We start from the raw sequence: 17,543 nt of genomic DNA, 5'->3' as shown, positions 1-17,543 counted from the left end.
AGAAAAGAAAAGAAAAAAGAAAAGAAAAGAAAGAAAAGAAAAGAAAAGAAAAGAAAAGAAAAGAAAAGAAAGAAAGAAAGAAAGAAAGAAAGAAAGAAAGAAAGAAAAAAAGAAAGGAAAAGAAAGGAAAGGAAAGAAAGAAAAAAGAAAAGAAAAGAAAAGAAAAGAAAAGAAAAGAAAAGAAAAGAAAAGAAGAGAAGAGAAAGGAGAAAAGTAACATTTTAACCCACCATAATCCCCTCAATCAGCACGTTACATTTCTACCAAAGCAGAATGATGTTATACAATGAAGGATAATATAGTGGTTAAAAGTGAAAAAAAAAAAAAAAAGTGAAAATACTGGTGCCTGGTAATTAATTAAAGAGAATAATATATAAGGCCATAGAGCATTGTGGCTATGATTTCAGACTTCAGAAGCAATCTACACAGGTTAGATTCTTGGTTTCTTCATTCTTGATTTCAAATCTAATATTTACGTGCTTTGGTCAGGTTATTTAAACTACCTGTGACTTGGTTCCTTTGCACAAGAGAAATGATATTTGTTATTCATTTATTTTAAAGATTTTATTTTAAAGATTTTATTTTTTAAGTCATATCTCCACCCAATGTGGGGCTCAAAATTAAAACCCTTAGATCAAGAGTAGCTGAGCCAACTGAGCCAGCCAACCACCCCAAAACAATAATTATTAATAACACATGTGTCATAGGCTTGCTGTGAGAATCAAATAGACTAATGTATAATATATGAAGTGCTTGGTCTAGATCCCGAAGCATTTTAAGAGCTGAATAAGGGATCCCTGGGTGGCGCAGCGGTTTGGCGCCTGTTTTTGGCCCAGGGCGCGATCCTGGAGACCCGAGATCGAATCCCACGTCGGTCTCCTGGTGCATGGAGCCTGCTTCTCCTCCCTCTGCCTATGTTTCTGCCTCTCTCTCTGTGTGACTATCATAAATAAATAAAAATTAAAAAAAACTGAATAAATGTTATTTTTTGTTACCTAATTTACATTGCACATTGTTCATCATATAGTTCTTTCTTTATATATTTTATAAGATTTTTATTTATTTATTCATGGTAGTCAGAGAGAGAGAGAGGCAGGGACACAGGCAGAGGGAGAAGCAGGCTCCACGCTAGGAGTCCGACCGACGCGGGACTCGATCCTGGGAACCCAGGATTGCGCCCCAGGCCAAAGGCAGGCACCGAACCGCTGAGCCACCCAGGGATCCCCTATAGTTCTTTCCTTAAATATTTTATGAATGTCTATTGAGCTTGTGGTCAACTCCCACATGTACCACAGTCTTTTCCCACATGTACCACAGTTAATTTAAAATAGACTCTTCAAGTAATATTTGAAACTTAGAGTTAGTGTATTGCTTTGCTTTGATAAGTTATTGATTTTATACATTCATTTTAGCTTACAGATATGTTTTTGATTCTGTTTTGCTAGTAACTCTAATAACTCTTCTATATTTGATATTGTGACATTCTCAAGTGTTCGATAAAAATATGTACAGTTTTTGCCCAAAGAAAGCAGAGCACTACCAAGGACTTTTTATTCTCCTTTTTTTTTCTGTGTCTGTTGGGTTAAAAGTTATTTCTTTTCTCCTTTCATTTTTACTATGCCAGAAAACTATATAAATCTACTCTTACTAATTTTTCTTATATTTTAAAGATACTTTATTTTTTTTTATGTTTTTATGACTCATCCATGTCAAAAAGGTTAGCATGTTTTAAAATTTCTTGGAATATTCCCCACCAATTTACTAAGTTTTTGTGTTGCAAGAATTATATTTCTACTTTGTTTCAAAACAAAAAATCCATTTATTTTATAAGCTTTCAATACTATACTAACTTGACTTTCTATTTATGTTTTTTGCTCACTATTATTTCTTGCTCCTCATTTTTTAGTGGGTTTGCATTTTTTTTCTTGCCTTGTACATCATTCAGTAAATTTCTATTAAATGTCTAGAATTATAAACACTATTGCTGAAAATGCTTTTTTTTTATTTCTCAATAATATTAGTTTAGCTGGATATAGAGGCAAATACTGGGCTTTATTTTTTTCTCCTATCATGACTTGGATCTATTGTTTTGATAGAATGCCCTACTTCCGATTAAAAACTTCTAATCTGGTAGTTTTTAGTATTTTGTCATTTTCTTTGAGATTTATAATCTATTTTTTGTAAGTTTTTATCCTTATGTTTGTTGGTCTCATTCAGCCGTGGAATATATTTTCATTTTAATGTATTTTTTTGTTGTTAATTACAGAAAATTTTGAAGCATTGTTTATTTGAATCTGGATACTCTTCCAACTGTTCTATTCTCTTCTACTGGAAATTCCATTAAATGTAATTCGTAACTACTCAATATGTCTTCTATGTTTAAATTTCATAATGTCTTGGATGGCTATCTCAATTCTAAATTTTGATTCATTAATTCTCTCTTTCCCTGTTCTCAGACTACTATTTATCCTTCCTCTTATTTTCATTTCAGTATCTATAGTTTTCCATTTCCACAAATTTTTTTCTTTTTCTTATTTTCTGGTCTTGTTTTCTTCATAATCACTCTGAGCTTAAAAAATACACTTATTTGTATATCTTCAGAGCATTTTTGGTATTTTTCAATTCAACATTGTGAAATTTATGTTTGTCATGAGTTTTTCTCCATGGCTTTGGGTTTTCTTTCTGTATGTTTTAATTTTGTTCTGCAGGCCCACATTTCATATGTTTTTCTTTCTTTATAATTGTTCTTCCTCTCAAACATTTTTATAGTTGTCTCACACCTCAGCTACTTCCTAGAGACCACACCACAGAAGCAATATTGCTTTGTAGATACCTTCAAGGAGACTGCATAATAATCTTCAGCAGTACAGACTTGCTAGGCTTCTGGGCATAAAATTAGTTCTGTTTTCTCCCTTTCTAAAGGCAAATTGTGGATTATAGACCCAAATCTGAGGACAGAGTTGGATCTTCTTTTGCTTCTTTTCTCTTGTAGGTAAATATAATACTAGTCCCAGTCCTCACCCAGAGTGCAACTACCTCTAGCCCTCAGCATTTGTGCAGCCTGTTCCAGGCCTGAAGTTCCAGGACTTCATAGTATCCAGGGATCTGCTTTCAGCTCCCACTCACTAGTTTGAGTTTTCCTCTGACCCATAAAATCAGTTCTGTGGGATGGAAAACAGTATGGAAACCTTGAATATCACATGTTGAAGATGACAGAAGCTAGAGTCTCTGAGTTACTATGGAGAAGACCTACCAGGTGGACCTGTTTATCTGCTCATCCTTGTTACATGAGCAAGAGGCAGGCTGGCCTTAAGTTGATCTTTTACATATTTGAGACTTGTTACCACAGGCTAGCCACTTTGGTTAATGAATTGTCTGATTTGAGTGTTTAATGTCTTATAATAATTTATTAAGTGCTGAATTTTCTGCTGCACTATTAGTGATAAAAAGAGGATTGTGCTTTTTAATTTTTTCTCGTCTGTTTCAAAATTCTGTTGAAGTCTCCTCTAAACCAAATTCATCACCATTAAAAGATGTAAAAAGTATTATATTTCTTGCATAATACTATTAAACATCCCCGGAATTCATTTAGAATTAGATCAGTGTCATTGATATTTGTTAACATCATTCTCCAAATGGTAGAAGTTTGGCTTTGCACATACAACAATCTAAAAATCTTTCTCCAATGTAAAGATTTTGAAAGACTTCTTGCTATCCTTATCGTCCATTCAGAGGTTACAAATCCTTATCATTCCTCTCTAAAAATATGAATTTCTAAATTATATGACACTTCTTTATATAACAGTTTATTAAAGCCTCAGAAGATTCTTTCTAGTTCTATTCTAGGTAAATTTACATATTTGTTGTCTTTTATTGTTCATCATATGATTTACATATAGTTTTTAAAGATTTGGTCTTAATAGTAGTGTCTTTTTTTTTTTTTTAGTAGTGTCTTTATAGTAACATGGATATGTTCCTTGAAGGATGGCATTCATGTCACATTTTATATCTGTGGACATTTATAACTTATCATCAGTTATTAGTGTTTGAACATACCTTCTGTCCTTTTGAGATTAAAAAAAAAAAAACCTTAGGTAAAATCAGACAAATTTTATCTGAATCTTTAGAAAGCTCTTGTGCTCAATTAATAGGGGAGTATGTTGTTTGTTGGAGGTTTCTTAATTTTACTATTATAATTTCTGTAATGATATGACTATTACTTGGTGCATTTATTTCACTTTTCTATCACTAGTCTGCTCTGTATTTTTGGTCAGAATTAAGTCCAATGTATGATTGTTCACTATTCCTAATACTTTTTGCCTTACAAAGTAAAATTATTTACTATGGTAATATAGTAATGTTGCAAATCTTGTTTTTATCTTCTTGAAACTGCTTTTAGAAGACATGCAGACTTTTAAAAATTCCCTTTTTTTTCTAAAACATATTTCACATACCTATTTTTAACTGTGTTAGAATGGCACATGTTCTGTCTACCTAAACACATTGTATTGTGGTCACATGTTAATGTTTTATAATTCTTACCTATCCTTTTCCTTTTTTCCTTTGAAATAACTTTTAGAATGCACTATGTCTTTGGATTTCTCTGCTATCTATTTATGCATTTATGTGTGTATATGTATGTATGTATGTGTGTGTGTGTGTATGTATGTATGTATGTATCTATCTATCTATCTATCTATCTATCATTTTTTACTTCTATGCCCTTACTCCAAATAATGGATGAGTTATTCTTGGGAGAAAATTATTTTTCTGTTATCATACATCTGTTATGAATTCCGTATACTAGAATCATTTGCAACACTCACCTAGTGGATGAACCCATGAGTTTTGGGATCAGCTCTTAGCTAGGTGTGAACTTTAAGTTACTGAACTCTAATGTATGTATTTGTGTGTGTGCATAAGTATATACTTTTCATGTAATTATACATATGTGAAGTATATAGTATGTCAGATAACTTCAACAAATGTTACCAATTTTTATTTTCTAGGAATTAATTGCAATATTTCTTTTGTTAAAATCCCATACAAAGAAATATTGACATCTGGAATATGAAAGATTTTACCTTTTTTTCCTGTTGTTTTCATCAAAAAGTTACTATTCACAATCTTCATTTCTTTTCTAAATGTATTTATATATTTATTTATTCATTTTAAGAGAGAGAGATATTAAGAAAGAGAGAGAGAAGCGGTAGGGGGAGAATCTTAAGCAGGCGCCATGGCCAGCACAGAGCCTGATGCAGGGCTGGAGCTCACAACCCTGAGATCATGACCTTAGCCAAAATCAAGAGTCAAATGCTTAACTGACTGACACACCCAGGTGCCACTCATTTCTTTTCAATTCCTGTTTCCCCACTCATATGTTTAATTTTATCTGAGTCTATTTCTCTATGTTCCCTAGATTAAAATTGTTGATCAGAGACTAAAATAGTAGACAAAAATTCCCCTTTCAGTTGTTGCTATGTGTATTTCAGTCCTTACCTAGAGTTCATATTTTCAAAGTAATACCTTTTATCTTATTTTACCTATTCTAAATGCTGTTGTGAGCATTTTAACCAATTTCCTCTATTTTGTCTTTAGTACTAGAGATAAAGACTAATATCAAAGAGATTTGCACATATAAATTCATATTATTTACTTCTAAGATTTCTCTTCTTGAAATGTCAAAAAAGAAAAAAATCAAAACAATAAGAACAACTAATGATGCCTTTGAAGTTTGTTTTTCTTTTAAATCAAAGAACTTACACATTTTGTCTACTTTTCCAACATTTACAAAATTCTTTACAACTCTTTAAGAAATATTTAAAATTTTGTACTATGAGGCAAAGAGCTGAAAAACATACTCAGAAATGGTAATCAAGTCTAACCATAAATGATAGATTGCTTTATAGTATTTCATTTTGTACTCCCAATTGATATATGATAGAACACTGTAACTGCAGAGAACTCATTCATTGAAGTCAAAGCAACAAGTCTTTTTTATTTCCTTTTCAGTAAAAATGTACAATGCCAAGTTTTATAATAACTTTTCAATGTAATACCTTATGAATCTTGTGTATAAAATAATTATTTAAAATTATATAATAGTTTATGTAGTACTTTCAAATACAATATGTCATGTAATTTTTAAAAGTTCTTGTCTAGATAGGTATTTAACATTTAAAAAAACTAGAAATAAATTTAAAAACCCATCTTACATTACAAGTAAGAAAATTGAGGTACAGAGAATAAGTCATTTTTTTTTCCAATGAAGCACAGCTATTAAGTGGCAGATCCCCCGGCAATTTGGAAACTATAAAGTTAGATGATTTATCTATTGCCAATTGACTCCCATTTTTTTTTTGTTTCCATACTCATTAGATATAATGTTTGCTAAAAAGTTGTCAAAATTTTGAAGTTCCTGATACATATCATTATCACTACATTTCTTTGTCTCTATACCACATTTACTTCCACTAGTTAACTGAATTTTTCAGTTACCAAAGAATCCTTGTTGTTCAGCCTTCGTGGTTGAGTATTGCTGTTCCCTCCTTAAAAACATTTGTCCCCTAGTATCTATCCATCATAAGATAAAACAGGAGATAGGCTTCTGTTTCACATAGTGAGAAATTTTTAAATGAATATGATCAATGACTTTAGAGTGTTCTATGCATTATTAAAATAAAGTATATACTAAGGATTTTACTAAGAATTTATCTGTTGGTTAGGAAAAGGTTGGACCAAAACATCTTAAAAATCTTTCATTTTAGCCTTCAGACAATTACCTTATTCAGATCTGTATCTGAATAAGTACTTGCTTTATTCATCTTATTCCCCTTCTAAATTGCATATCTTTATGGAGGGAGGGGAGAGAATTCACAGATCTTTGCATCACTCATGGCCTCTAAAGCTATTTTACTGACTTTGATGATTCCATATATTTTTGTCAAATCCCTTATCTTTATAGGAATAAAGTGAGTTAAAAGCACAATTAATAGAATGTCTAAAAAATAATCTAATGGACATAGCAAAAGAAGATAACAGGAAAGGCTAAGATAACAATAGAGAATAACATGGACAAATATACACACAGATACATAATAAAAACCAAACAAGACAAACACTTAAAAATTTAAGTGAGCTAATTATTGGACATATATTACTCCCCAACTCATAGTGGCATACTTATGGAACATCTCATAGTAAATTAATTTTGTGGGTAGTGGTGCTTTGACATTATTGGGAAATTTATATTTGCCTATTTGTAGTGCTTCTTGACATTAAACATTTCATAGAAGTTTGGATACCAATACTGTTAGTTTTGCAGGGAATTCTGCAGATTTCTTTTTTTTTCCTCAAAAATTTACCCATGTTTTTATGAAAGCAGGGCTGTCTACTGACCTTAAAACTGCTTTTATGGTCAGCAGTGACATTTAGAGACTAAATTGTGTTGCATGACAGGAAAATTATATATATATATATATATATATATATTAAAGATTTTATTTATTCATGAGAGACACAGAGAGAGGGGCAGGGACACAGGCAGAGGGAGAAGCAGGCTCCCTGCAGGGAGCCGGACATGAGACTTGACCCCGGGACTCCAGGATCACACCCTGAGCTAAAGGCAGACACTCAACCACTGAGCCACCCAGGCATCCTAGAAAATATACAATATTTAGTTTAGGGTTTCTTTCTATTATTTAACTTTAAAAACAATTACTTTCCATAATGGTTTTACACAATCTTCCTTTTCTAATGCACTGCCAGTGCATGGATGTAGCTTTTCAAAAGGTTTTCCTGAGAAGCAATGTCTTCCTTCTACAATGATTACATTCACAGGATGTTTCAAAACAGGAATTAATTGTAATTTTCCAAAGAATTTCAGAAGCTTCTGGTACTGGGCTATGATTATGTAACATAGCATTTCTTACAGTTTGCAAAACATCTTCATGTATATAAGTGATCAAGTTAGATAAACAACATTATATCAAGCACAGTTTGTCCCTACAGATTTTGTAGAGCATGTAAGAGAGATTCTGATTCAACTGTTAACTTGAGTAACTTAGAGTGGCTTTAACATTTTTCTTAGTTGGTTGACTAAAAGCTGGTCTCAATACTCACCTACGTTATGAGATTGATTGCCAGAATTTGCTTAGTGTACTGAAGAAGGAATTCAAATATCTAGGGAATAGCCGTCTTGACATAGATTTATCGTGAATGATATGTCCCATGGGAAGACCTAAAGGTCACTCACTATCTTGAAGATGTTTAAAATGTCTTGAAAAGTTCCAATATCCTCATAAGGCTCTGTGGTGTCTATCATTTGCAGGTCTGCGATATTGATGTCAATGTTTCCATTGAGCTGCATACTTTCATTTTAGTGCGTTTGATTTGAATTCTGGAGAGATAAATAATAGTGACTGCAATGGCCACAAGACCAGAGTGACAACTGCAATATTTTGATCTACAAGGATATGTAATGGTGATGTAATTAACCGTAGTGTCGTGGATGGGGAGCCTATTATTGTATTGCTTGCATATATAACCAGAAAAACTGTAGCTCTGGTAAGCACAACCACTTTCAAGTTACCATAAAAGGAGAGTGACTTTATAGCTTTTTATTTATTTTATTTTTAAAAAAGTTGTATTTATTTATTTGAAAGAAAGAGAGAACATGAGAGAGCAAGAGAGAGGGAGAGAGAGAGCATGAGCAGAGGGGAGGAGCAGAGGGAAAGGGAGAAACAGACTCCCTGTTGAGCAGAGAGCCTGGTGCAGGGCTCAATTCCAGGACCTTGGGATCATGACCTGAGCAGAAACCAGATGTTTAACCAACTGAGGCACCGGGGCACCCCACTTCACAGCTTTTATTGATGGTCCTATTATAGGAAGGTCTTGTAATGATGCTAAAATATAATATTTGATCTTTATGGAATATGGAGATAATATTGTAAATAGTCTAGTAAAGAAATCAGCTTTATATAGAAAAAATATAATAACTGATATGACCTTATTGACACTCTCAGGGAAGATGAGTACTTCATTTGTATGTGGATACTTACATCCTGTGAGAAGTAAGCATGATGTTATCGATATAGTTGTTGTATGGAAGTTTATACATGGAGAGAGGGGTTTACATGGATACTGAGTGTCCATAAAGGAAGGGCGTCAAGCAGTCTTTACTGGCTCTCATCCCCCTCTACCCATCCATTTGTTCCGCCTGTATCACAAAGTTGAATGTGTGTGAAAGAGTGTGCACCTAATACTGTAGAATTCAAAGTTGAAAATAAATCAGCATAGCTTTAATAAAATATTCAAAGCAGCATTAACATTTCTTGAAGCATCTGGAAATGTTTTAATATGAACGTATACTTAAATTTAAATGTAAAGGATTTTAGGAGGTTTGTGAGGTAGTTGAGAGGAGAGAGGACAGAGAGATTTACTACAAAAAAAGAGAAAAGCACGATAGAATTTGTACTAGCAGGCATAATCTCTGTATTCACTATTCTTAGGTTTTGCACGACTGCATGACTAGAACACCTGTCAGCAGAAGTCATGTTAAAAAATGGTGTCTATAATCTTTTCTGCCTCCCTGTTCATTTACACTTGAGCATATAGTTCCTAAAATTCATTTTTAAACTAACTACGTTGCATAGACACTCCTGAAATCTTACTAGTGAAAAAAAGAATTAAAATGAATTTGATATGAAATAATATAACTTCCTAATAAGTTTTGTCTCCTTTCTGATTTCAGCTTTTAGAGTCCATAACTTCTTTTTTTTTTAACTTCAAGTTTTTATTTAAATTCAAGTTAGTTAACATGTTTGGTAAAATTGGTCTCAGGTGGAGAACTTAGTGATTCATCACTTACATATAACACCCAATGGTCAACATAACAAGTGCCCTCCTTAATGCCTACTGCCTAATTAGCCCATCCACTTCCACTTCCCTCCATCAACCCCTCAATTTGTTCTCTGTTCTCAGTTTGAGCCTGTTATGCTTTGCTTCATGACTTCTATGCATCAGAAAAATCAGAGTAGTTTTTCATTTTTTTTCTTATTAATACAATATTTATTTGTCTTTCTCTTGTCAAACTCAGTGAAACTGAGGTTTAGAAAAAGGACATACATGAAAAATGAGACATGAGAGAAAGACATCAGAAGTAGAGACAGCTCCTCACATGGTGAAGAGCCCCATGGCCTCTGAGAGGGCAAAGTTCAGAATGGCTTTGGAGAAGAACTGTTGCTTCAGAGAAGGGCTTCTGGCATAACCAATGATGAGGCTCCCAAACACAGTCCCAATTCCAGACCCAGAGCCAGCCACCCCTACCATGGCAGTCCCAACCCCAGTGACCTTGCCTATGTCAGTGTCCCTTGAAATGACAGTGGTTCAGAAGCTGAGTCTAGGAGTGAGTGAAGTCGGGGACATGAGCCACCAACCTGCGAGGCTCTCATCTGTCAGTGTCTCTGGTGATTTTAGCATCATTGCAGACAGTGATTGGCTTAACAGCTGAGAGGTGGTCCTGACCAAGAAGGGGATGGAGAAGAACTTTGCACAGGCATACATTTTCAGGGGATGAGGGGCTGTGGCAGGAGAACTGCTCCTTGTGCAGAGAAGACACCCAAAGTAATTTTTCTGATACCTTAATCCGACAACAAGGAGCAACCCCCTGCTATTACAAGGCAGGCTCTCAATAATACCTTTATAGCCTTAGAAGCTTTTAATATTACCAGGTAATTAGGCATTCAAGGAACTCTGGCTATAATGACAGGCTGAGAAATATTCAATTTTTTGAAGTTACCTAAAGATGTAGAGACCTTTGTGACTTTGTACTTGTATGGTCATGCATTCTGATTTTTTCCAGAATATGAAATGTTCCCTGTGCTATTCGTTCTAAACTTCAGTGATGATGACCACAGTGGACTGACAGTTACTTTTACTGATCATTTTTAAAGTCCTCATGAATGGAGAGAACTTTGTATAGACTATTTAAAAATTATTTAGCAAGAACCTTCTCAAATAATTTTAAATTGTACATTATTACTGTCAGGTTTTAAAACCTACAAACAAAATGCTGCATTTGATTCACTAATATAAATGTTAATGGTGGTGATAGGGTAGTGTGCAGCAGCCTGAACTTCTCTTTCATATTTCTATAAAAACAGGAGAATTGGGTACCTTTTAACAAGAGATTTGAAATTTAGTAAGTGATATTTATTACTTCTGATTTGCATTCTCACCTTCTTCACATGTGAATAAAAAGACCTATGTGTAATAGAAAAGTATCTTCAGTTCTGTTGTCAAATGCTTGTTAAATACAAAGGAGCAGAGGAACTTTTACTAAGGTCTAGCTGAGAGTCCAAATGCAATTCTATTGAAGACTGCTTTAGTCATCATTTTCTCAAGCCAGGTTCAAAAGGGTGAAGTCAGTTTTTTAAACAAAATTTTAATTATTGCATCTGCCCTTTCAAGTCAATGAAAAACAAAACCTTTCCACTCATCAGGTAATTGTGTTCAAAGTCTACAGAGGACACTGAGCTCCAATAGTTCTAGCTGATATGCAGACAAGTTGTGCTTGTGTTGAATAATGTTCTTATTTTGGATGTGTCAAGGCCAAAATAGCAAGCTTAATTTAAACATATAGCAAGGCATCAGTTTGTTTTCATTTTAGAGTTACCAAATTGAAGACCTGTTCTATAATAAAAGTGTTAAAATAAATTGACAGTCAATATTCTTAAACTTTAATTTGATTAATCCTGCTCTTAGCAATTGCACTACTGCATTATATATGATCCTTGGTTATTCAATGAAGGAATGAGTAGAGTGTTCTCATAGGTAAATTTTTAGATGCATATTGAACTTCGCAAATATCAGTACTATTTGAGATTATATGTTCAACATGCACGGTATTATTGTATTTGCCATGACTATAAGAAGGATGACATAATATTCCCATGTTTATATTGCTGTAACTTTAAAAGGTATACATAAATAAACTAATTGTATCATGAATGATAAGAAAGTCTTTAATTTTAAATATAATTAATTTATGTTCCTAACCATGCTGTATAGATTGGTAATTTTATTTAACACAATATTAAGAAAAACAATCTTAAAAAATAAATAAGGAATGTTTCTTAAATGATCAGAATAACTTTAATTCTTAAATATAACTAATTTATGAATCTAGTCATATGGTAGTTTGTTAATTAATATTGATTTATAATGATAGGAAGGAAATAAAAATATAAGTAATCTTAAGATACTAAAGTGACATGTTTATCACAACTATGTTCATAAAAAATAATAATATGATGCCAGTGAACTAATTGGGTGCTCTTGGGATATTATATTATTAATGATATATGTCATTTTCTATATTTGATAATACAATATTTACTCAACTTAATAAGCCACTGCCTATTCAGAAAAAACAAGTGTTGTTTCAAAAAGCCTAAGGCAATTGTATCAGTATGTATATTTTCAACTATGTATAGAGCAATGATTTTGACAGATTAGAGGAGTAAATTCATATAATAGAGTGTCATGATCCAAATAAAATCTAATCACTTAAGGTAAAATTAGACCCTATCTATGGAAGGAAGACTAGAATCTTAAAGCACTATTCTTATAAAAGTTAATTTACATCCAGGCTGATTTTTGTATTTATATTTTTCAGTATATTACTGAACTAATGGAAAACAAAACTGATGTGTGGGCGATTAGTTACAGTTATACTACATTTGCCTTCAAATTATGGATCTTTGAAAAAATAGACTGATGTGCAATAAACTGATTTTCATGTCTTTTTGGCATCCTTTATTTAATAATTTGTCTTTTCCATTGATATATCACTTTGTTACTTAAATTCCTTAGTTTTAAATCAATAGGCATGGTAAAAAAGAAGAAAATAAACAAGTGTTTGAATTAAGCATCAGCATTGTCTGTTTCTATTATCCCTTGCCTTTGTCATGTCACCTGAGCTTGTAGTTGAACAAAATAATACAATAATACATTCTGTACTTACTAAAATATAGACATAAGTAAAGTAGATTAGTTTAGAGATGTTTCCAGATTGGCTATTCAGATATTCAAAGGAAACAAAATCATCTTACAATAAATCTAGATAGATAGATAGATAGATGATAGATAGATGATAGATAGATAGATAGATAGATAGATGATAGATAGATAGATAGATAGATAGATAGATGATAGATAGATAGAGATAGGTAGAGATAGATATATCTCAACTGACCACTCTCAGCAGCTCAAGTTATTTGTAATATATTCTGCTATATACACATTTATTTATTTTTTTATTGGAGTTCAATTTGCCAACATATAGCATAAAACCCAGTGCTCATCCCGCCAAGTGCCCCCCTCAGTGCCCATCACCCAGTCACCTCAACTCCCCACCCACCTCCCCTACCACTGCCCCTTGTTCATTTCCCAGAGTTAGGTGTCTCTCATGTTTTGTCACCCTCACTGATATTTTCACTTATTTTCTCTCCTTTCCCTTTGTTCCCTTTCACTAATTTTTATATTTAATAAAGGGAATATTTTAGGTTGAGAGGAGAGATAAAACTAAATCAAAACAAATACAAAGATTTAAAACTGTTAATCCATTGGTAGTCTATTCCTGAAATGTGAACAAGGTGAAGGTGAGGGCCAGGTCAAGGCCAATGCCTAGTTTCATCATGCATAGAATGAAGTTGCATTAATATTGTATTTGGGACATAGAAATGAAAGTTGACTCTTGTGCACATAGTATTTTTCCCATTAGTCAAGCCAAATACTTCTTTGCTTCTTTGTCTTTGGAAGGTTGTTCAGCTTGGTAAGACTGAATACTTAACCTATACTTTGGATAATATTTATATGAATCCATAGTCAACTACTCTGCAAACCGCAGGCATGTCTGGCCCTTTGCTTTCAAACCTATAAGTATGAACCATTCTGCTTATATATACTTTTAAAAATCAGTTGCATAGTGGTTCGGAGGCACAGGTAAATCTCATAAAGTCTTTTGTTGGGTCAGGTGATAATAGTTCCAAATGAACACCACCTTTGAGCACCTTCATTCCACTTCATATTGTATGTTCAATTCACAAATGCTTAGGCTTGTATGCTCTCCATGTTGTCAGTATTCTGAGAGACGAACTGATATTTTCCTTAGAAATGATCCAACTGAATGCTATTTGTTACAATGAAGGGCAACTTCCAGACTAACTAACTTTTACTGAGTGTGAGTTGGAATTTTCTTTGTAGTAGCAAAATTGAGAAGCATTTCTAGTAGGCCCAAGGGATGGTGTTTTTCTCTCTAAAATTATTTTCTTGATTTTTTGTGGGTTCCACTCTCAAAAGTTGTAAATGAAACATAAGAATTTATTTTCAAATTAAATTGGCAGAAAATGATTGCCAAAGTAGAAGAAAGGCTATTTAACACACATTCCCAGAAATCAAAGAACTAGTATTTTAATTATTAAATAATAATGTGTAGGACATCTAGGGTGAAGCTCTATGGAAAAATGTTAATAGCCCTTTAACAACTTTAAAAACAATGTCCTTGCTTATCTCATTGATATTCATGTTTATATTTGGTACTCTGTTGCAGTACCAATTCTATAATGGATTAGTATCTTATAAAACGCAAATAATTTTTTTTAAATAAGCAAATAATGGGGCAGCCTGGGTGGCTCAGCGGTTTAGCACCGCCTTCAGCCCAGGGCCTGATCCTGGAGACCGGGGATCGAGTCTCACATCAGGCTCTCTGCATGGAGCCTGTTTCTCCCTCTGCCTGTGTCTCTGCCTCTCTTTCTCTTTGTGTCACTCATGAATAAATAAATAAAATCTTTAAAAAATAGCAAATAATGTATTAAAATGCAAACTACCAATCCTAATATAATAAACACTATCTTTGAGTCAAGTTTTGTTCAAACTTGGTAAAGTTAATTTATATTAATTATAATATATATTATATTATATATAATATATATATTTATATATAATATATATATTTGTATATATTTATATATTATATATAATATATATATTTAAATCTATATCTTTCATTATATCCTTTTCTGCTTTACATAGGGAACCCTACATGTAACTTTACTTGTTTTAAAGGAGAAAGATGTCCTTAATCAATTTCTTTAGTAACCATATTTGAACTACTTTCAAATAAACAACGAAGAATAGAGTAATTCAAGTTGTATCCTGGATTCTGCTTCTTTCAGACCCTTTCTGTAGGATCTTGGATTAGTAGTTTTGACTAGATGTGATTTATGGAGTCTGTTATGATGCAGTGCCTCCAGCACCAAGATCCATCCTATGTGAACAATACAAAATTAAACAAATGCAATTTAAAATAAAGAAAAACATGTTTGATGAGACCATTGGGCATCTTTTTTAACTCGATGCTGTTTAATGTGACCAAAAGCAATATACTTTATTCAGATGTACTTACAAATTGTATAATTGTGTGACCTAACATCTTCTTTGTAAGGCCTTTATCCATTTTTTTCTGCTAACAACTACTTCTGTGTTGGCAAATCCCTCATATTTATAATGTATTAATGATTTTTATTTTTAAATTGAATATGTGAGAAGGAAGATAATTTTTTTAGGATTAAGGAAATATAATATGTTTGATGCTAACTAGGTGGGAGAAAAATGGGGAAAATTATTTTTGCTTATAGGCAGATTAATTTTGTTACCTATTTTTCATGGGAGAAATCAGAACAAGTTCAGGACGAAAAATGTGAATGATTTGATCTAAACAGATTTGGGAACCTTCAGTAGCTAAATTGAGTAGCTATTTTCAGTAGCTACTATATATATAATAAAATATAAAATATATTTTATAATATAAGATTTTATTTATTTATTCATGAGAGACATGGAGAGAGAGGCAGAGACCTAGGCAGAGGGAGAAGCAGACTCCATGTGGAAAGCCTGATGTGGGACTCGATCCCAGGACCCTAGGATCATGCCCTGAGCCAAAGGCAGATGCTCAACCACTGAGCCATCCAGGTGCCCCCAAAATTATATTCTATATATGATGGGGGATGTTATAAAAGAGACAATAAGCTCAAAATAGAGTTACTTGTGCTAAGCCCACATCACCAAACTGAGACTTAGTAGCTTACCAAATTTCAGTTTCGGCCTCTACCAAACATGCAATCTTAACTAGTCAGTCTAGAATTTCCTGGTCAGCACTGGTGAGATAATGTGCCTGATGGACGCTTGCCATCTTCCAAAGGAAGGTAACTCTGCTTGAAACAATTCCTTTCTTAGTAACTTTTTTGTCCTACCTCTTTCTACCTATAAAATCCTTTCATTTTGTGCAGCTTTTTGGAGCTTCTTTCTATATCCTAGATGGGATACTGCCTGACTCATGAGTCATTGAATAAAGCCAATCAGATCTTTAAAATTTACTCAGTTTAATTTGTTTTTTTAACAGGAATTCCCCCGCCCCCCGCCACCTCTCTCAGGATAGCATTGTACTTTAAGAAGGAATAAGGAACAAGTTTTGCAGGAAGTCCAGGAAAGCTGAAGGGAATTGAAGGAAGTAATATGACAGTTACTGAAGTTTTTGGGTGTTTCAAATGTGGGACCTAGGTGCCCAAAGACAAAACATATCAAAGAGAAACATTCCTGCTGGCCTGGTGCTGCAAATCCCTGAAGTATATTCATGTGGGAGAAGGCAGGTCCCACATTATTAATAAGCTTAAAAACAGATAGAAATTGATCTCCTTTAAGTTATCTGACTTCCTTTATATTCTGTTCTCTCCCTTGTGTTTCATTTCACTGGGTTTTAATCAGATTACTTAAAAATTTTCTGAACCCAGGTTAGGAGTTAGCATGAAAATATCAGAAGAAGAGAGAAGGCAAGTTCTCTAAGTAGGATATTTCAAATAACTCATCACAATTAAGATGATGAGGACTCCTGAAGGGCAGAGAGAAGTGGAGGAAACTCATGCATTTGACACAAGAAAAGCTGAGTAGCCAGAAGAGTTAGTCAGAGGGAAGGCACTGGGGATGAAAGGTTGGCAACATCTCCCTTAGGAATTACGCTCTGAAAATCCAAGGTTTAATACAAGCTTCTTTCATTAGTCTAAGTGTTTCTGCACAAATAACTTGTCATTATGATTCACTTTAATCTTAGAAATTGGAGGGGCAAAAGACCTGTTAGGTCATAGTGCTTGTCACTCCAGTGCAAAATAGAAACAACAGCTCTCAGGTATGGGATTGCTTAAATTAGCACAGAAATAGAAAATATAGAACTATTTTTTTTCTATAAAAAGATTTAAGAAGTACAATGTTTTCTTTAGATTTATTCTTTCTTAATTGAGATCTTTGGGCATAGGGCTTTTCAATAAGAGCTGAAGCTGAGGGTTTTAGGACAAGATAGTTGGAATGGTAAATGGCATCATGGTGTAAGGACCCATGGATAAGAGATTGACCTATTTACTCTGTAACTTTGATGATGATGCTTAATCCTTCCCTGCCAGAGTTGCAATTAAAAATAGCAGTAGGATGCT

At 33.3% G+C, this 17,543-nt stretch overlaps 1 pseudogene; it reads right to left on the bottom strand.

Moving 5' to 3' along the window:
• Window positions 1-10,173: 10,173 nt before the first annotated feature.
• Window positions 10,174-10,563, bottom strand: LOC121476897 (annotated as a pseudogene).
• Between the last annotated feature and the right edge of the window lie 6,980 nt (window positions 10,564-17,543).

Source organism: Vulpes lagopus, chromosome 16 (assembly GCF_018345385.1).
Source record: "Vulpes lagopus strain Blue_001 chromosome 16, ASM1834538v1, whole genome shotgun sequence".
Taxonomy (NCBI): Eukaryota; Metazoa; Chordata; class Mammalia; order Carnivora; family Canidae; genus Vulpes; species Vulpes lagopus.
This window is presented reverse-complemented; position numbering and strand designations above follow the sequence as displayed.